We start from the raw sequence: 17,364 nt of genomic DNA, 5'->3' as shown, positions 1-17,364 counted from the left end.
CTTTTGGGATATAGACCTAGTGGTGACATTGGTAGGTCAAAGGGCATACGTGGTTTTACAGTTCTTTGGGCATAGTTCCAAATTGGTCTACAGAATGGTTGAATCAGTTCACAACTCCAGCCCCAGTGCATTAATTAACCCTAGCTCTTTTCCCTTTGGAATATCACATTCCAAGCCCTCTGATCCTTTAATGTAGGAGCAGCTAAATCTTGTATTATCTTGATTGTGCTCTATGACACTTGAATTGTTTCTTTCTGGCTGCTTGCAATATTTTCTCCTTCACCTGGGAGCTCTGGAATTGGCTATAATATTCCTGTGTATTTTCATTTTGGGATCCCTTTCAGGAGGAGATCAGTGGATTCTTTCAATTTCTATTTTACCCTCTGGTTCTAGAATATCAGGGCAGTTTTCCTTGATAATTTTTTGAAAGGTGATGTCTAGGCTCTTTTTTTGATCATGGCTTTCAGGTAATCCAATAAATTTTAAATTATCTCTCCTGGATCTATTTTCTTGATCAGTTGTTTTTCCAGTGAGATATTTCACATTGTCTTCTTTTTTTCATTCTTTTGATTTTGTTGTATTGTTTCTTGATTTCTCATACAGACATTACCTTCCATTGTTCCATTCTAATTTTTAAGGAATTAATTTCTTCAGCGAGCTTTTGGAACTCCTTTTCCATTTGTCCATTCTCCTTTTTAAACCATTCTTCTCCTTCGGGTATTTGGATCTCTTTTACCATTTGGCCTTCAATATTCTTTGTATCTCTTTCACCAACTGTTGACTTGTTTTTCACAATTTTCTTACATCACTCTCATTTTTTTCTCAATTTTTCCTTTACCTCTCTTGCTAGATTTTCAAAATCCTTTCTGAGCTCTTCCATGGCCTCAGACCAATTCATATTTTTTTCTTCGAGGCTTGAATGTGAGATCTTCCACTTTGTTTCTTCTGCTGAGCATGTGTTTTGATCTTCCTTGTCACATAGTAACTTTCAATACTCAGAGGTTTCTGTTTTCTATTCTTTGCTCATTTTCCCAGCCCATTAGTTGACTTTTAACTCTTTGTTCAGGTAGGGCTCTGCTTCCTGGGTGGAGGGTGAACTGTCCTAAGTTTCAGGGGTTTTGTGCAGCTGTTTTCAGAGATACTTCTAGGAACCTGTAAGTTTTCAGTTCTTCCAAGGTGGTATGATGTAAGGAAAGAAGTGTACCACTTTCCTGGTCTGTGCTCTGGTCTGTGAACATCCACTAGCCCTCTTTTCTGCCCTGAAACTGTGAGGAGAGCTCCCCCTCCACTGTGGCCACAAGCTCTGCAATGGTAGTGCTCTTCCCCACCTGGGACTGCCACCCAGGATCAAGCCCTGGATCCAAGTAAGGGAAAAAAAACAGCAGAATTCTGACCCCGGGCTAGCAAAAAAATCCCTGTAATTTCCTTCTGATTTGTTATTTGACACCCCCCACCTCTTTCTGGGCTCAGCTGTGGAAGAAGCCACTGCCACTGCTGCCACTGATTCAGTCACTTACAAGGCCTCTGAAGGCAAATTCCTGGTTTGCTGGGCCGGATCTGGGCTGGTGTGGCCTATACTGTGCTGCACTCCTCTCTCACCCGGTGCAATAGACCTTTCCTGCCAAACTTCCAAGTTGTCTTGGGCTGGAAGTTTGTTTTCTCTGTCTTTTGGTGGGTTCTGTTGCTCTAGAATTTGTTTAGAGTCATTTTAAAAAAGGTATTTGGTGGTGTTTGGGACAGAGCTCAAGTGAGTCCCTCCCTATACTCTACCATCGTGGCTCCACCATCTTGGCTCCACCTTGGCAAAGCCTGTTGATACCTATTTTGCTGCCATCTTCTCTCTCAAGAAGAATGTTCTTCAAAGTAAAGAATGAACAAGTATGGTTAAGAAGGCAATTAAGCCTGACATAGTTGAAGAGATAAGAAATAACATCTGAGCTCTTTAACATGAGGTCAAGCCTACTGACAATCTGATCTCCACCACAACCTCCTCTCAGGTTGAATTTGGAGATTTGCCCTCCTTGCTAAACACACACTCATGGGCCAACAGAAATTTGATTGTTGACAGCCCATGACCCCAACAAAATGAGCTGGACAAAAGCCTTCCCTATTCCCATTCTCCTTATGTAATTTAGTGCCAGTTTAGGGTCAGGGACAGAGTCTAAAACAAACAAAAAACAACATAATAACCTCTTGATTGCTAAACTAATCAGAGTTAATGGAAAAAAATCCTGTTTGCCTACAAGGACTAAATGTTTATTGGCTGGGCATTCCCACCCCTTGCTTTCTACCAATGATGATAAAAGTCTGCCATCTGAGCTGATACCTCTGAGAGTTGTAGGACCATCTGTCAGGAATGGATCCTTGGGGACTCACCTCTACTGCCCTACTGACTTGTGTTCTTTTGCTGGCCTTTTTGTTTCTATGGAGCAAGGATTCAAAGGAAGCTTCCCTCAGGTCCCATTCCTCTTCCCATTATTGGCAACATCCTGCAATTGGGTTTGAAGAACATGCCTGAATCGTTATCTAAGGTAAAGGGACTGGATCTGGGGTTTGGATCTGGCTGCTTGGGCTGTAGGAGGAGACACAAAGTCTTCAAATAGATAACTGAATCAAGACTCATGGTGATTTAGAATCCTATGTCATGGATGGTGTGAGTCAAGGGCTCTATGAGTGATATCTCCATTAGCAATGATGTTAGGCAAGCAATAGTTGTTTTGCCAAAACTTTGGTAACAGCAGAAGAAATTAAATTACAGAACCAAATATTGGCCCCTTGCAATGCAGCACACTAGGCTCTGTGAATACAAAGACAAAAACAAATCATTCAATTAATGAGAACTTCTTCATTAACTTCCATGTGCCAGGCACTGTGCCAGACAGAGGAGAGAAACATGTGGTTAATGCAACTATCTCTCCTTGAAAAGAAAATAGTTCGGGGCAGGACCTGAGTTCAAATCCAGCATCAGACCAAACACTTCACACTTACTAGCTGTGTGACCCAGGGCAAGTCCCTTAACCCCAATTGCTTAAAAAAAAGAAAGAAAGAAAAGACAAAAAAAGAAAAGAAAATAGTTCCTGTCCTCCAGGAGCTTATGTTTTACTAGAGGGATACAAAAAATTCATAGATAACCAAGTAGAAGGTAACTAGAGGACAGATAAAGCATTTGTAAGTGGGGCAGTCAAAAAGTTTCAAGTAGGAGAGAACTCCTGAGCAGGATTGAGGGAAGTAACAGATTCTTATTGGAAGAGAGAATGGGAATAAATTCCAGGCATGGTAGACAGTCTGGGCAAAGGCAAGGAGGTTGGAGATAATATAGGTAAGAGAGGACATGGCAAGAATGTGAAATGTGGGATGAGGGGCCATACAAAATCAATTTAGACAATTGGGTTGGAGGCAGCTGTGGAGGCATTTAAGTGCCAAGTCAGGGAGGCAGTAGGAAGCCCCTGCAGACTTTTGAGTAGAGGAATGGCACATTCAGAACTGTGCCACAGGAATAGTAAGTTGTTAGTTGTGCAGATTATTCATTGCAAAGGAGAAATACTAGAAGCAGAGGATTGAACTTGGAAGCCATTGAAAGAATGGATAAAATATCATTTATGAAGTACCTACTATGTGCTCACTATTGTGGAGACAATATAGAGTAAGATATTTTAGATGCATGTCAGTTGCAAAGGCGTTGTGCTTCTTAGGGAAAATTAACAAATTAGTCAGTTGTTTAGTAACTGGTAGTGGTGATGGTGAGGAAGGTGGGGCCCTTCTCTACAGTGACTGCTCCTCATTGAAAGGATGAGTGTTTGGCCTGGACTGAAAGCAGAGCCTAGGTGTAAGGGCAGGAGTCATTGACATGAAAAGGTCAATTACAAAGGCTCTTGAGTAATGGTCCTGGGTCATTTCAGTTATTTTCCAAGGGAATTTGGTGGTAGTTTGATTTTTTCTTTCTTCCCATTCCTTTTTCTCTTTCCCTCAGGGTGATTTATTAGAGTGACTAGTTTGAGTGTCTGTATCACAAGTTTACTACAGTAGTGTAAAGAAGGGGAAGGGGATGAGGGTCTTAACTAGTTTAATGGACAAGTGAGGAGGCAAGATGGAATAGGTGTGGGAGACATGAAGATGAATTCTACCAGACTTGACCATAGCTAATTGGACATAAGTAAGAATGAAAAGTCAAATATAAATCCATGGCCTTAAATCAGGGTTGATGTAGGTTCCTCTAAGAGAAGTCTGCCTCTTGGGGTCCCTGAAGGGAAATGGGTAAGTTTGGAGGAAAGGGTAGTTTTAGGGGAAAACAAATGAGTTGTGTTGTGGACATATTAAGTTTGCAATGCCAATAGGACATCCAGGTTGAGAAATCCATTTCTAAGCAGTTGGCTATGTGGAGTTGAAAAGTGGTCATATGAATGTGGGAATCTTCTGCTTATAAATAATCATTGAAGCCGGAAGTGCTATGATCACCCAGTTAGAAATTGTAATAGCCTCTTGCCTGCGTACATGAACTCATGCATATGGCATGTTATGAAGCAGTTGTGAGGAGAAATTCTCACTTTCTAAAGTTTCACACTGAATTCATCCTGTTTCTTGGCATTTTCACAGCTGGCTGAAAAATATGGCCCCATCTATACTCTTCATATTGGAACCCGGCGTGTTGTGGTGCTACATGGATATAACATTATGAAGGAAGCTCTAATTGATCATGGAGATAATTTTATGGATAGAGGAATCTTACCAATGTTTGGAGATGTAGCCAAAGGACATGGTAAGTTTAGTTTTCTGAAAAGAGTCACAGAAAAGCAAAATGTATGGCAAAGTATCTCCAGTAGAACGTCCTCCTCTGGAACATAGTTACTGGTTTCATTTTAATTGTTCTATTCTCAGTACCTAGCAGAAGACCTTCATGTAGTAGGTACCTGGTACCTGCCATTCTGTCATTGTATTTTAGTTTGAAGTGAATAAAATTAAACTTGATCAATGAACTAAGCCAGAAACTCCATAGCCATCATACACACTGTGCCCTCCCCCTTCCAATGTAAGAATAACAATGTCCTCTTCTCTTCTACCTAGGACTTATTTTCAGTAGTGGAGAGAGGTGGAAACAACACCGCAGATTTACCCTGACGACCCTAAGGAACTTTGGGATGGGGAAGAGAAGCGTTGAAGAGCGAGTTCAAGAAGAAGCCCAATGCCTGGTGGAGGAGCTCAGGAAAACAAAGGGTTGGTTTTCAGTTCTTTCTTCCTGGGCATGTAGGGTCCAACTGCTCACCCACTCCCAGTCCTAAATGCTATTTGCTTTGGGAATCATTTTAAAAGTCTCTGCCTTCATCTACTTACCAGATAATAACTCTGCCGGGTCAGAAAACTCCCTTCTTTTCTTGTGCTCAGGCATTATAAGTTTATCTAGCCTCCCTATAAGTAAAGACATCGTCCAGGAGAATAATATTCATTAGCCTTTAAAGAACTAAGCACCCTATCTAAGTATGATGCCCATATCCCATCTGATTGGAAACATTTCTATTAAAGTTGCTTTTTCCCCCCTTTGGTAACTTGTCTCCACATTAGGTCAGCCCACTGATCCCACCTTCATCCTTAGCTGTGCACCATGCAATGTGATCTGCTCTATCCTCTTCCGTGACCGATTCAAGTACAATGATGAGAAATTTCTCCATCTGATGAACTTGTTAAATGAAAACTTCCGCCTCGTTAACGAACCATGGATACAGGTAAGGCCAGAACTCTCTTCTTATTCTGTGGTTGTTTGCTGAGTTTCAGCAACAAGATCAATATACCATAGCCTCTCATCTCTTAGCCAAGGTCCCAACGCTCATGAGAACACACACACACACATTCACACACACACATGTCACTCAAGGACAATAACATCATGCAATATCTTTGGCTCTCAAATAAGATATTAGGTAGATATCCTGTTCCTAGTTGGCACCTGCACTAGATGTAGATCATTAAAATTGAAGTTATATGGAGAAGTGTTTGACTGGCGCCTGGGGTATCTCTTCACAGATGTGACCAAGTAAAAGAGTTATCAAAAAAGAACCTGCCCAGGATATCCAGGAGAGAATAGGAAGGGCAAGCCACTTAGATGAGTAACCTACACTGATTCTGGTGGTGATCTGGCTCTGCCTCTACAATGGATGGACATGTAGGATGAAAACCTTCATCCACTGAAGCCAGAACTGAAGATCCTCATCCAGCTGAAAAACAAGCTTTCTTTTCCTTTGCCTATGTTCTGTTCCATTTACATTCTGGAATATGTACTTACAGTCTGGAATAGGTACTCTAGCTAAACCCTTCTGTGGTAGAACGTAAATTTTTTTGAGGATGAAGACTGCTTCATTGTTGTCTATAGCACCATAGCCTAGGACTTGGTTTATAGTGAGCACGGAAAAAATGCTTGATGCATTTTATTAACTTAACGTGAATTGAACTGAATTAATTGCATACCTTGGTGCCTGTTTATCTTCTTTTTTTTTTTCATGTTGGCCATTCGAAGGCAAGTAGATTTCCCCTTAACTCAAATATGAGCTTCTTTTGAACAACGACAAAATATTATGCCATCTGGTCACCTCAGGTGGGTAGCACAGCACCAGATAGATTAGTTTTGAGATATTTGACAACTTAAGGTTAGATTTGAGAGGATTTATGAACCTCTTGACAAGGTGGGGATTTGTTTTGCCTCATTATGTGTATTTTCTTGGATGGTTTTGTTTTTCTTTTTTGTTTGTACCAATGTGCAGTGAAGATGAGAGAGAAAATATATTTTGTCAATGAAAAATTTAATTAAATTTAAAAAAGAAATGGAATCTCTAATTTATAATGAGAGATTTTAAATAGTTTCTTCATGACAGTAAATTCACATGTGTTTGTTTTGGTTTGGGGTGTGTGTATGCAGCTCTACAACTTTTTACCAGCATTCGGAACATACATCCCTGGAGAGCACAAAAGAATTTTAAAAATTAATGAGGAACTTAAAGATTTCATTTTGGAAAGAGTGAAAGAGCATCAGAAGGTCCTGGACCCCAACAACCCTCAGGACTACATTGACTGCTACCTCTCCAAAATGCAGCAGGTAAGATGCATGGGGGAAGCACCTTACTTGTTGAGTAAGGCTGATATTCCAAGGATTCTTACAGGCCACAAGCACAGAAGGGACATGAGAGAGAACCTCAAAGTACCCACATCCCCCAAGGATGCCACTGGCTTTCTAGTAACTGGTCTTTGGTCTGCTCGTATCCCTTATCTGAAGTCTGGATGGAAAAATGAGATTGGAAGAGTTCTGCTTTTCTGGGTGATGAGCTGGTGATCTGGACTCTCCTGTTTGGAAGGGGATATTGTATTGGAGAGTGATAATAGGAATCAACTAATAAATATTTACCAAGCAACTACTATATGCCAGGCACTCCGCTTAGTGCCAAAGACACAAAAGAGGCAAAAGACAGCCCCTGCCCTCAAAGAGTTCACAGTCTTATGGGGGAGATTATATGTAAACAAATGTATACAAAGTAAGCTCTAAACAGGAGAAATGGGCAGAGCTTGGAGTCAAAAAGACTTGAGTTCAAAGCCAAATTCAGACACTTCTTAGCTGTGTAATCCTGGGTAAGTCATAATCCTCATTTGTAAAATGGGGATAATAGCATTTGTCTCCCAGAATGGTCATGACGATAATTTTTCTAAAGGACGTGGTGAACTTTTAAACATTATACAAATACTAGCTCAAAATCTAGCTATAATTTTCTCTTATAAAATCACTCAAAATTAATTAATTTCAGGAAGGGAACAGTATTAATTTTGCCTCACAGAAAAATGAAGATGATACAAAAGCCTCCCAGAAACCCACAAACCTATTCAGAAAACAAATAAAGCACTTACGGTATCTCATAATCTCCCCAGCTCAGAGTTGTCATCAGGACATCAGCCCAACATTCTAGTTAATCCTTAACTGTCCTCCAGTCCTACATGGTTCCACTCAGACTGATACAGGAAGCTAGGTTGTGGTATGGATAGAGTGCCAAGCCTGAAGTCCAAAAGACTTGTGTTCAAATCTGGAGTCAGACATGGTATAGTATAGTATAGTATAGTATAGTATAGTATAGTTATATAGTATAGTATAGTATAGTATAGTATAGTATAGTATAGTATATATAGTATAGCAAAGCATAGTATAGTATAGTATAGTATAGTATAGTATAGTATAGTATAGTATAGTATAGTATAGTATAGTATACAGTATAGTATTATATAATATAATATAGTATAGTATAGTATAGTATTAAATGTAATAGTATATATTAATATAATATATATATATATAATATAATATAATATAATATAATATAATATAATATAATATAATATAATATAATATAATATAATATAATATAATAATATATAATATAATATAATATAATATAACATAACATAATTTAATATAATATAATATAATATAATATATATAATATAATATAATATAATATAATATATAATATAATATAATATAATATAATATAATATAACGTAATATAAGTAATGTAACGTAATATAATGTAGTGTAATGTAATGTAATGTATATAATGTAATATAATGTAATATAATGTATATATAATAATGTAATGTAATACGATACAATACGATACAATACAATACAATACGATACAATACCAAATAATATCATATAATATCATATAATATCATATAATATCACATAATATCACATAATATCACATAATATCACATAATATCACATAATATCACATAATATCATATAATATCATGTAATATAATATAGTATAGTGTATAGTATAACTCTGAGCAAGTCACTTAACCTGTCTTCCTTCATTTCTTCAGTTGCAAGATGAATATAATAATATCGACCCCTATGGTCATAGTAAAGATCAAATGAAAATACTATTTGTAAGGTGCTTAGCACATTTAGATGCTTCATAAATACTTCTTTCCTGCCTTCCTTTAGAGTGTAAATCAGGGTGGGGAGCCTGTGTCCTTCAGGCACATGTGGCCTTCTAATTTTAACAGAAACAAATCTAAAATTTGGATTCAGTGAAAAGGCCACACTTAAGGATCTAGAAGGCTACATGTGGCCTGACATCTGCAGGCTCCCCATCCCTGCAATCAATGAATTAAACAGCCCCTAGAAGGAAAACTGGGTTTGGGAGCATTAAACAATGTGGAAGAAGATCTTTCTTGATTGTCAAGTAAGTCATGAGAATTCAGGGCTGGAGGTGGGGAGGAGAGAGTAAATGTGTTCTCTCCCCCCAACACCATCATGGCAGTGTCATGAACTCTTTCTCTCTGTATTCACATCATAACCACCTTAGTTCAGATCACCAGCATCTCTTACCGACAGTGACAATTCTCTCCTACCAGCTCTCCAAGCATCCAGACCCTCAATCCATTCTTCACAAATCTGCCAAGTTAACATGCATAAAGTGCAGACTCTCTGGGTTATTCCCATGATAGGAAGCTTCAGGGCTCCTAAGACAAAACACTAACTCATGTATTTGGCATTTAAAGCCCTTCACAATTTGGCTGCAGCCTCTCTTTCTAGGCTGGTTAACATTCTTCCCTCTCACAGCCTCCCTCTGTGCCCCAGCCAAGCTGCCCTGCTTGCTCTTCTTTGTACACAATATTCCATCTTTTGCTCTTTACCTTTATACAATCTGGCCCCCTCCTGGAATGCTCTCACTCTCTTTCCTCAACTCTTAGCAGCCCTAATATCCGTTCAACACTCAGCTGCTACCTCTTTCAAGTAGCTTTCTCTTATTCTTCCTGTTGTTAATATCCCACCCCCAAATATTCGTGCATTTATTTTCCATGGATCCATGTGTACTTATATTTTTATATGTATTGTATTCCTTCAGTAGAATCGAAACTCCCAGAGGGTAGGGGCTGTCTTAGTTTTATCCTTTGCTTTTATATCGCCATTACCTGGCATTCTGCTTGGCACAGAAAATACATTTGATACTTCCTTGTTGATTGACTGATTTCATATACTGACAAAATGTTAAACACTACAGAACCAGGTGTCATCATTGAACTGTTCACTAGAGACTTTCTTTCAGGTTGAAATGAAGGTATCCTTAAGAACTTTTTAACACCCTCCTTCCATATATTGCCACTCTGTTTCTATTGCCTCTGCAATTTTCCAGTTTTTTTCCAGGGGCCCTGGGCCAATGGGGATTTTTAAAAATAGTGCTAAGCTGACATAAAAGCATGAGAGTTTGATTCCATTGCTTTATCTTTTCTCATTAATTTATTTACTTTATGCTTGTCTGGTTTGAAGTTTTGCAGGTCAAATAATTGACTCATCTTGAGTTTCTGTTTTTTCAGGAAATGCTGAAACCCACCTTTTTTCTTGAAGTCCATCTTCTTTACCAAATATTTATTTTCTCCCACCCAATGAAAAAAGACAAATAATAACCTTCTTAAACAAACAAGCATAATCAAGAAAAATACATTTCTATACTGGCCATGTCCAAAATGTGTCCCTTTCTACATACTAGTCCATGAATTCTCTCTCAGAAGGCAGGTACCATTCTTCATCATTAGTCCTCTGTGCTCATGTTTGCTAGTTGAACTGACATGAGTTCATAAATCTTTCAAAATTGTTCATTTTTACAAGATTGATGGCTGTAAGTCCATCTTATTTTATTCAGGATGAAGGTTATAATTTGCAGGATTACTTATTTAGTACTATAACTTCATCTGCTTTCATTTTAATATTATTGTTTCACCTCTGTAGGCCTCAAGTTCTTTTTCTTCAAAATGAATGTGCTAGGCCAGTTGATCTCCAAGATGCGTCCTAGCTATAAATCCTAGGAGCTTGCGTATTTCATAGAATTTCATAGAATCTGTGGGTTGGAAGGAGTCTTAGCAGCCACCTAATTTAAGGGCTGTCCCAGAAAAGGGTTAGAATTCCTTTGGTTCCTCATTTCCCAGAAGGCAGAACTCATAACAGTCATTTGAAGTTACAGAGACACATTTTAATCTCCACACAAGGGGATAATGTCCAGATGTAATAAATTTCTTCATTAAGTAATAAATTCCCCATGACGGAAGTCTTCAATGTGGGGCTGGCTGACCACTTAAGGGAGATTTTGAAAAGGAAACTTCTGATCAGTTACAGATTGGCTGGTTGAATTTCCGTCTCCCTACAAAATTTGAAATTCTGTATTCTTCTGCCCAAGACTTTTCTCTCAGTTCCCTGTTCTGAAAATCTGAAATCCCTTCTTTTTTTTTTTGAATAAAATGCTGTCCTGCTTTGTAGTAAAAGTATCTGCATGCGAGGTCTCTTAGCAGGTTATAAACTTTTTAAGTGAATTGCTTTATCAGGTCCTCACCATGCCACATATATCATAGATAATAAATAGAGAGCTGAAAGAATCCAGCTCTCTCCTGTTACATATGAGGAACCTGAGGCCCAGAAAAATTACACGACTTTCCCATGGACACAGACCCCTTAGCTGAGAATAAAGTTTAATTCAGATCTTCCTGATTCAAAGCCTAGTGCTCTATTCACTATATCATGTTTCTGGATGGGAAGAAGGTTGCCTAGGAAAGGTAAGCCTGTGGATGAACAGGGGAAACCTAAGAGCATTAGGAAGGTTATTCTGTTTAAGAGTGGGGAAATGAAGGTGGGGGAGGGCTCCTAGGACAAACTTTAAGAGCTTCACATGGTTACTAATGGCTTTCCCTGCTGTCTCTCATTACTTAATCTATTTTGTATCTCTCCTTTAGGAGAAAGATAATCCCCAGTCTGAATTTGACTTGGAAAATCTAAAAATGGCAGGAAGAGATTTATTTATTGCAGGAACAGTGACAACGCACAGCACCGTAAGATATGGCCTACTGCTCATTCTGAAACATCCTGAGGTCCAAGGTAAAGTACAGGAATTGCCATGCTTTCAGACCAGGCTTGCTTTCCCATCCTTGCAGCTTGCTCAGGATCAGGCCTCTGCTTTCCCCCTACTGGATTTGCATGACTTCCTCACAGATCAGCAACAGGTCAGACAGTAGCATATTGAAGACAACAGGACCCTTGAACAAGACCTGTTTGTTATTTAAGCATGTGGCGGTGTATTATGGGGAATTCAATTCACTTTAAACAGCACATATAAAGCTCCCACTGTGCACCCTCAGTTCTATGCTTAGCATATAAAGACTCAAATGAAACATCCGTTTTCTCAAATGGCTTGCCTTCTGCCAGGCATACTACTGCTGGATCTATAAGGAGGCAGAAGTAGGAACCATAGGTAGACCTTACAAATTGACAAATGGAGACTTCATGTAAGGAAAAGACTTACCAACTATTAAAATTCTCCAGAAGTCCATTCAGCTGTGCAGGAAATAGTGAGTTCTTGCTTACTAGAGATTCTCAAGCAAGGCTGGTTGACCCTTTGTTCAGTCCATTAGAGTCAGATTCCTGTTCAGCTATGGATGGCCCTAGGTGAAAACATGTCACCTGTAATGCTGAGATTCTATGCCTCAACAGCTCAGGGTATTGAGACAGGAGCTGAGATACACAGCTGGTGAATGGTTTAAATCAAGATGATAATGCCATCACCAGCACTATCAAATATCAAATGAAGGCATCGACTTTCTTTGACAACAAAAGCTGGCATAATAATCAAAGAATGTGAGGTTTACAAATAAGTTAACATGTAATTTCATTTCATGCCTGCTAAGGGAGGTGCAGTTTTTAATCTCCATTTTATAAATCATACGATAATAGGGTTAGAGGAATAAGGAACCTTAGAAGACAGATAATTCATGATCCTCATTTTTCAGAAAAACAAAATGAGGCTTACATAGATTTAATGACTTGCCTTAATTTACACAGGTAGTGTCTAAAGAGAAATGTAAACACAATTCTTCTGACTCCCATCACCAGTAAATCATGGAAGTTTATCCTATTGCTGTTACAGGAAGCCTTTGTATCCTTGACTGAGTAGAGGAGGACACTGAGCCCATGTGAGAATCATCTTAGGTCATAACAACGGGCAGATATTCCAAACAGGCTCAGTTGAGCATTCCCAGGAGAGTGGAACATTGAGTGGTGATTTGTATTTTTGTGTCTGCAGCAAAAATTCATGAGGAAATTGGACGTGTGATTGGACATAATCGACTTCCTTCCATAAAGGACAGACAAGATATGCCCTATATGGATGCTGTGGTGCATGAAGTGCAAAGATTCATTGACGTTGTACCTCTCAACGTACCCCATGCAGTGAAAAGGGACATCCATTTCCAACAATATATCCTCCCCAAAGTCAGTAGTCTTGGGAGAATGGGATGTTAAACATTATTTATTCCAATGATCTCATCATGAACATGAGAAAATGGAGTCCCATTGTCATGATCTCACTTAAAAGTTCTTCTTGAGGCAGTGCTTTATTAACATACAGCCTACTTGCATGTGGTGCTAAATGAAGAATAAGAGAAAAGTGTGCCTTATCTCTGTTCTTCCTGCTTCTCATTCACCACAGTAATGCTCTGGAAAGAAAATGTACAGGGAACGTAACAGGGTGAGGTTGCTCAAGAGAAATGTTTTTGTCCTTTTCTCTTACTAGTCAGTGAAGCAGAATGTATAAATACTATTATCTGTCCCATTGTGTAGATAGGGACATTGAGTTCAGGTGTAATGGCTTCCCTAAGATCATTTAAGTGTTGAGCTGAGACTTGAACCTAGGTCTTTAGACTCTAAAATACTGCTTTCTGGGGTTGCTAAATAAAACAGTGAATGAATTAAATTGAATTAGATTGAAGTTTCCTAGCAATGGCTGAGCAAAACTATTCTCCCTCAAGGAAAAGTGAAGGGAGCATCACACCTAAATTCACATTTAATGTACCCCACAGAGGCATTGTTCAGTTGAAATCATGAAGGCTTCAGTAAGAACTTACTAGTGAAATTTGCTAGGCCAAGTGCTATTGAAACAAGGCGAGAATAGAAGGGTTTTTGACCATTGAAGACTTTGGCTTGTGCAGGAGGGAGCTGAGTTTGGAACCAGAAAGTCAGCCTAAAGTATTATTTCTTTCCTTCAGACCCAAGCTGTGATTTGATTGGCAAAGTGGCTTCTTGCTGAAGAAACTCCCTCAGAAGGTAGCCTGGTCTGCCCCTAGAGTACTTAAGCATTGCCTGGGGCACTGGCCATTCACATGTTCTGCCCAGAGTCCCACAGGCAGCAGGTGCACACATGATGTATAGACCAAAGAAATGAGGGTAGGGAGAGCACAAACAGCTTAGCACCTCAGCCAAGGTTTCCTGTAAGACGGGTTACCCAAGCCAATCCTTGAAGAAAGCTGGGGAATCTAAAAGGCTGAAGTGAGCAAGGAGTGGCTTCCAGGTATGGGACAAGGTCACTATAAAGTCATGAAGACCACAGAGGGAGCTTTGTGGATGGGGAACAGCAGGTGGACTAGTTCAGCTGGAGCCCCAAGGAAGGCTTGATGGGGACAATAATGGGGACATCACTCTGGAAAGCTAGACTGGGGCTAAGCAGATTCTTAATGGTGTGACATCTCATGCACATGCAAAGAAGTATGCATTTTGTACTAGAGAACATAGTGAGTCTCTGAAGATTCTTGGGACTAGACTACAAAGGATATTCGTAATGATACCTGACTCTCCTCTGGAATTTCTTCCGCTTAGGGCACAACAATATTCCCACTGCTCACCCCAGTGTTGCATGACAAGAAAGAGTTTCCCAAGGCTGACCAGTTTGACCCACAGCACTTCCTGGATGAGAACGGGAAATTCAAGAAAAGTGACCACTTCATGCCTTTTTCTATTGGTAAAAAGAAACCCTTCTCATCTCTACCTCTCACCCTAAAAGGAGAATCCTATTCTCTCTCCCACTCTCCTCTGGCTGAGCCTTCTCCTGGCAGTTCTTCTGAAGACACATAGCCCACTCTGACATGACATACACTGTCTTCTAGTATTCCCATGATGTGGCTTTTTCTCAGAGCCCTGAATAGATGAGAGCCTCTTGCTGGCTCACCTGCCCTCTAATTCCATTGCAAGATCCACTACACAAGGGTTACTGTGAGAAGAATGTGTGAAGAAGGAATTCCTTCCTTCTCCTTATGGCCATTAATGGTTGAATTATAACTAATAATAATAGTTCTCACCATTTCTGCCCATATACTTATTTCTCTTTTACTCCTTTTCCCATTATTGTGCTGGATCAGCAAGTCTGTTTCACTCTGGCTGACTGTGATATTCCATGAAGATTACTAAGCAGAATTCCATTTCTTTCTAGGAAAACGGTCTTGTGCTGGAGAGGGCCTGGCGAAGATGGAGGTGTTTTTGTTCCTTACCACCATTCTACAGAACTTCACTCTCAAACCAGTTGGAGATCCAAATGAAATTAGAGTAAAGCCCAATTATGTTGGATTCAGCAACGTTCCACCACATTACCAACTATGCTTTCTTCCTCACTGAGAAGAACACAAAGTTGATTTGGTGAATTAGCAAGCTGGTTCATCTTCTGTACTGAATACTCTCATGTGTTTTTCTGGAATCCCTTTGAGGGAAAGAAAAATTCCCACATCTTGATTAAAATGAGTTTTAAATTTCAGAGACATGACAGCCTTGTTGAGTATCTTGTATGTCATTATATGCTGGGGCTGCATTATAGACATTCATGTGCAACCCTTGAACCAATACCTCCAGGCAAATCCTCAATTCTAGATTTAGGGTGTGGAGGAAGATCTGTAAAATATCCCCCTCCAAACCATATTTGTTTGTACTTTTCTTTTCATGTTTCCTTCCAGATGATCCTATTTTTTATATATAGCTCTTGTTTGTGAATTTGGGGGAGAATGAACAGGGCTATGTTGCTAACAACTCCAGACATGCAAATATGTGTTTTTCCTTCCATACACTGAGGATTCATGACTTCAAAGAAAATGTGGTAACAGGGAAGGATTCCTGGCTTTGGGGCAGAGGACCTGAGATCAATCCTGCCCCTAATGATAACAACTTGTGTGGCTTGGGCAAGTCACTTCACCATTTGTTCTCACAACAGATTCTTCACCTCTACAATGAATGGGTTGGATTAGGTAGGCTCAGAATTCCCTAATGAGTCTCCATCTATGATACTTTGATCAGTGGGGTGAGTCCATTCATCAGTGCTTTAGGTCCTTACTGCATTTCTCATTTCACTTTCCTCCTTTCAGCACTGAGCCAGTTCTAACTCAACTTGCTCTCCACTTTCAAATCCCACATCCCTTTGTCCCATGGGACATGCACTACTTTACTGAAAACTAGCAAGAAATTATTGCTACCACTTGCCTTCTCTGTTATTATAACCTTGCAAGTGAACACAGATCTCTGCCCCAACTGACTACCCTCTCCCTTCAGTATCTATTCTAAGATTACTCTTCTTTACTGGGGCCTCTCCTTTCATCTCACTCCTTCCCTCTCACCATAACACTGAACTTAATACATCACTAAGAAAATTGAGATTATGTATTGCTAATTTATTCTTTTCTAAAATTCTTTATTCTTAGTCATCTCTCCACCATCACACACAAACTTTCTTCCTTTTGTTCTAATATGGCAGAGGAACTGGAAAGAAAAAACAAGAAGGTAGCATCTCTTTTTCTAACCACTCACCCCACTACTTTGGCCCTTGCTCTCACCTCCCCCTCTCTCTGCTGAGATGTTTCACCCTCTAACCTCCCCTGTCTTTCCCTAATTTTCAATATTCTTAAATCCATTGATTCCTATCCTATTGCTTACTGTAAAATGCACTTCTCCCTCATCCTTAAAACAAAACTAATCAAAAAAATCTCATTCCCAGAGATTCCCTGGCTGACTCTTTCTGCCTATATTTACTCAGAACTTTTGTAACTTTGAAAAGACAAAGTATGCCTTTTTGAACATCTGCTGAGTCAACAATAGATTTGCTTCCACTTTTGCCAGGCTCAGGATATCTGAGTCCTGCATGACTGGCTTTTCATCTTAGAGGCACAAGAGTGCTGAGTCACACATGGCCAGCAGCAAAGCCACCTGGGAATCCTCTACATGCTCTGTTCAGTCTCAATTATATTGCCTTCATCTCTCTTTCTTCCTTTCCATGGCCAAACTCCTAGAAAAACTATCTACCTATTGGCCACTTTTTCACCTCTTTATGACCTCTTTTGGGCTTTTCTTGGACAAGATCCTCGAGCAGTCTGCCATTTCCTTCTTCAGCTTATTTAGTAGATGAGGAACTGAATCAAACAGGGTTAAGTGACTTGCCCAGGGTCACACAGTTAGTAAGTGTCTGAAGCCAGATTTAAACTCAGAAGGAGTCTTCCTGATTCCAAGCCCAGTCATCTGTACAACTATATACC

The 17,364-nt window shown here is 39.6% G+C and overlaps 1 pseudogene across 1 annotated transcript; it reads left to right on the top strand.

The window, feature by feature from the left end:
• Positions 1-2,307: 2,307 nt before the first annotated feature.
• Positions 2,308-15,602, top strand: LOC110200632 (cytochrome P450 2C23-like; annotated as a pseudogene). Its single transcript, XR_013485170.1, has 9 exons — positions 2,308-2,531; positions 4,594-4,756; positions 5,062-5,211; positions 5,557-5,717; positions 6,905-7,081; positions 11,764-11,905; positions 13,107-13,294; positions 14,675-14,816; positions 15,285-15,602. The product of XR_013485170.1 is annotated as a cytochrome P450 2C23-like (transcript).
• Positions 15,603-17,364: the final 1,762 nt, after the last annotated feature.

Source organism: Phascolarctos cinereus, unplaced genomic scaffold (genome assembly GCF_003287225.1).
Source record: "Phascolarctos cinereus isolate Bilbo 61053 unplaced genomic scaffold, phaCin_HiC Scaffold_3;HRSCAF=262, whole genome shotgun sequence".
NCBI classification, from domain to species: domain Eukaryota; kingdom Metazoa; phylum Chordata; class Mammalia; order Diprotodontia; family Phascolarctidae; genus Phascolarctos; species Phascolarctos cinereus.
Note: the sequence above shows the minus strand (reverse complement) of the source record. Positions and strands in the feature narration are given on the sequence as shown.